Source organism: Manacus vitellinus, unplaced genomic scaffold, assembly GCF_001715985.3.
Source record: "Manacus vitellinus isolate BGI_N305 unplaced genomic scaffold, ASM171598v3 scaffold_32_pilon, whole genome shotgun sequence".
Lineage (NCBI taxonomy): Eukaryota > Metazoa > Chordata > Aves > Passeriformes > Pipridae > Manacus > Manacus vitellinus.
The window spans coordinates 6834575-6838730 of record NW_021940460.1 but is presented as its reverse complement, the minus strand read 5'-3'; the positions used below and the strand labels follow the sequence as shown (position 1 = coordinate 6838730).

Sequence of the window (4156 nt, the reverse complement as noted above, 5' to 3'; positions counted from 1 at the left end):
TTTGGGGTTTACTTTGGAATTTCATTGCGAAATCGCCAAGTAATGGCTCTGGAAAAAAAAGAATTCTTTTATTTTCTTCCTTGGGCCCATTTTAAACGTTGCTTTAATTAGCACTACAGCTCTATTTTAACAAGCCAGCCTGGCAATTCAGGATGTGACTTTCCGAAAGTGAAAGAAAACATCTAAGAGCTAACCAAGATTATCTGCTAATAATGCCTGGCTGTTTCCTGTCATAAAATGGGATTATGTGTGTGCTTTACAGAGTGACTTAATCTTGGAAAAAGAAACTAAGTCTCTGTGAGTGCTAATAGTGACAGAATTTTTCTGAGAGACAGGGAAATTATAGCTCAACACGTTCTTTCAAGGAAATTATAACTCGACACATTTTTTTCACTTTGTCAGCCTTGGATCCCTTGAAATGTCAGGTTTTTTTAAGAAAAGCAGCAGTAATACATTGGTGGTGAGCTGCCATGCTGCATGCTCTATTTATTCACACTTCCGTGGCAGGAAGAGAACAATTTATTTTTAAAATTAACACATCAACTGTGGTTTAAATTCTAGAAACTTTTTGTGGCAAAAGCCAAAATTGTTTCTGTGAATTATCCTCTCTGTGGTGACATTTATGAAATAACTGAATGATCCACTCTCCCTGACTCCGAAGAATTTATTTATTTATTTTATTTAATGTAGGAGGTCTCTGTAGGTTTGAAAACAATGTGTTGGGGTTTAGTTCTTGCTCACAATCTCTCTGTGTGTCTTGTTTTTGAGCAGGTCAGTAAGATGCTCTATTTTCCATCTCTGTCCTCTGTTTGAGTTTCATTCCAAAATCCTGTGTAGAGTGTCACAGTGATGGCTGGCTGTGTGTGAAACATGCAGGCTACCAACTTCCAAATACCTTCAGTTTGAGAAAAGACTGTTAAAGTATATTGAGAAGTAGTGCTACATATCGACCCATAAAAAATAAATTCCAATCTTCATAACAAAAATTATAGAGAACTCTTAGTCATGCAAAGATGGGGGGCTATTTAAGGTAAGAAAATGCTAATATCCAACAGCTATACTTAATAAGTATTATAAAAATGCTGTATTAATTATTCATAACCTGCAAAAGATGGTTAACAGCTCCATTTTAATTAGATCTGGTTAGGAAGGAAACTATAGAGATGATTGCTATTGTTAATAGAGGTGTGGGGGAGCAAATAGAAATGTGTATGTATGGCACAAAAGCTGGGCAGATTTATGTGCATTGACTCTTTGTGGGGCGAAAAAAATGAGGGGAGAGGGGGACAAGGACAGGAAAAGAATTAATTTCAGCTATTTGGACCCAAGAGATTCAAGGCCATGGTAAGTGTAAATGAGTTTTCTCTTGAGTCTGAGTCAGCTGGGAGCCTCATTTCGTGGTTCTTCTCTATACCCCCAGCATAAGCACTACCTAAATTTATAGAAGTGCTTCAATACTAACATTAAATGTCATTCACAGTTCGTATCATTTTCTATACATGGAAATATTTGAAGTATTTGGAGAGTGTGATGCTCTAGGTCTCAACGCTGCAGCTCAGTTGTTTTCTATGTCACTGGTCAGTGTGACCCAGCGGGTGAAATGGTGTTTGTGTGTCTGTAGCCTCCCTCCAAGCCCTGTGTTCATGCCTGCTGTGATGTCTGCTTGTATCTTAATACACCCAGCAAACCTGTTTGAATGTGACATTGACTTTTTTTGGCATAGCAGCAGAGTTGTCTGTATTAAAATGTATTTATAAAAAAATATATCTATTTTTTGTGGAATGAAAGTAGGATTCTAGTTAATACACCACTGGGAAAATGTTAGAAGCATTTTTACCAAGTTAATTTCTAATTCTTTGTACTTGTTAGTTACCTGATTTGTTTGCTAGGAGAACATCCACTGTGGCCCATCCTGTGGCAATGCAATGCACTGTCGTGCAGAGAATCTGGTTTTCAGAAAACTGGGAGTCTTTTGCTTCCCTTTGGGACAGTAGGGAACTGAGTAGTTCACCAGGAATAAAAGGAACCTTGGCACGGAATCCACTTCTGTGGCTTTGGCTTCAGTCCCTAAACTGACTTATTGCAGATAGATATGTAGAGAGAGCAAAGATTGAGACTTCAGGATAAAAAAAAAAATTAGATGCTACAATTTAGTCTTCCTGTAGGAGAAGGAGAGTCCTAAAATTAATTTATACAAGGATTAAATAGGGACTGCACTTGCTTAAATTGATTTCATATTGGCAGCTTAGTCATCCATGTGCATACTAGGGAATATGCTTAACTTTTTCCATTACCTTGGAAAATGGTTCAAAAACATGTCACATCCGTTAGCAAGTGTTTCTTCTCCTGTAACAAATTGCAAAATGTAAAAAAAAAAAAAAAGAAATAAATTATTGATCCTAGAAATGAGGGTGATTGTCTGTTTTGTTTAATTATTTATATTAGCACACGAAAAACATTCACACTTTCATTTCAGATCCCTTCCATCAATATCTGAAGTCCAGCTTTGTGCAAATGTATGTAACCAGCTTCACTTTTTGGTGGTTGTAAACACGGGGAAACTCTGCAGTGGTTTGGGTTGTTATGTGAGTAAAACCATCACATTAAAAGTGTTTAAATGGGATTCAGCTTTCAGATTGGGAAAATATCTTGGGGTGTAATTAAAAGAAATTAATATTGATTACATTAATGGAACCAGCTGCTTAGGCTGTAATGAGGTGTACTGGGGTAATTCCACCTTGATGGCTTTGATATTTCAGTCAGAAATTCCTGGGAATATCTCTATTTCTCTGTGAGCAGAACAATTTACCAACTCTCAGAGGAAAAGAAGTAGAATGTTTTTGTTTGAAAACATCTTCTATAATTAATTTTGATTCCACAGGATTACTGGGGGCTCCTTAATAACACAGGATCCCGCAGTGTGTGCTGAAATTTGAGGAAGAAATGTATTAATCCAAAGCTTTACCTTTTGGATTATTACTTGGAGCTGCATGAAACACTTGGACTGAGCTCTGCGATGAGGTGGATACCTGAGCACAGGTTTGGAATGTGACTTTTTCAGCTGAAGATACACTTTGAGTCTGACATCAGTTCTCTTACAAGCTCTCCCAAATCAGAGGCTTTGCCTGTACCTGTTCTCTGTGGTGAGATGTTATCTCCTGCTTAAACTTCCTCTCAGAATTACCTGAACAACTGGAAACATCAGGTCTATTTTCTTAGAATTCTTGATGCTGATTTCACTGAATACCTAAAGAGAAGAGAGAGCAAAATCAGTGCTGGTAAATCTAATAAGGCAGGTTAAGCTCTCTGATTTTCATGCTCAAGTATAATTACCTGGACTTGATTAGAAATCTTCTGAGATTGAAAAGAACCTTAAAAAAAAATCCAAATTTTATTCCTGTGGAAACTCCTCAGTGTTAAATATCTGCCAAAAATATACTACATTACCAATGCTTTTTCTTTTTTTTTTTCTTTCCCCCCTCTTTAGCTGGTATGTCAGCCTCATTTATTAATAAATATACCTAATCATCCTGGAGATGTTCTCTGCTTTTCCTCAGATTCTTATTTCTTATGGCATTTGCTTAGTTATTGTGGCAAATCTTAAGTGTTCACCCCATGTTTCTATTTTATTTGTCATTGTTCAAGGGCATTCATCTATCTATAACTTGCTTTCCCTTAACATTTCTTACTTGTAGGAAGAACACTTCTCAGTGATAAAAGTACTCCAAGTTCCTCAATTTTTCCCTGTAGAGACAATGTATCTTATTTTAGAGATTACTGAAGTCTCTCATTGCATGCTAGGATAAACCGAAAGTATTTATTCTCCCTATTTAAGTCCACAAAAAGGAGTAATTGCTTTACAGAGATAATTTTTTTTCCTTAACCAGTGCTGTACAAGAACTTAAAATAGGAGGTGAAATCATACTGGATAATGTATTTTAATTAAAACTACAAAGAGAATTAAGGTAGGTAGAGCATAATTGCAGTTGGATGATTCCCAGCCATTATTTTGAAAACTGACATGGGACCTTAAATAACAAAGGCCTGTGTTATTTAAAAATAATTTAATTATTCTAGGGGAGGGCGTAAACCATGTTAATGAAGCTGCATATGAAAGTAGCAAGAAATAAAAACAGGGAAGTTCCAAACAGCAATA

General features: G+C 36.3%; 1 long non-coding RNA gene across 2 annotated transcripts; it reads right to left on the bottom strand.

The window, feature by feature from the left end:
- Nucleotides 1–660: 660 nt before the first annotated feature.
- LOC108640417 lies at nucleotides 661–3241 on the bottom strand. Of its 2 annotated transcripts, none has more exons than XR_003915946.1 (4): nucleotides 3132–3241; nucleotides 2295–2346; nucleotides 1874–2116; nucleotides 661–913 (listed from the first exon to the last, which is right to left on the bottom strand). It is a non-coding gene; the product is annotated as an uncharacterized LOC108640417 (long non-coding RNA). The 2 variants fall into 2 exon arrangements; XR_001921167.2 differs by having other exon boundaries at nucleotides 661–895.
- Between the last annotated feature and the right edge of the window lie 915 nt (nucleotides 3242–4156).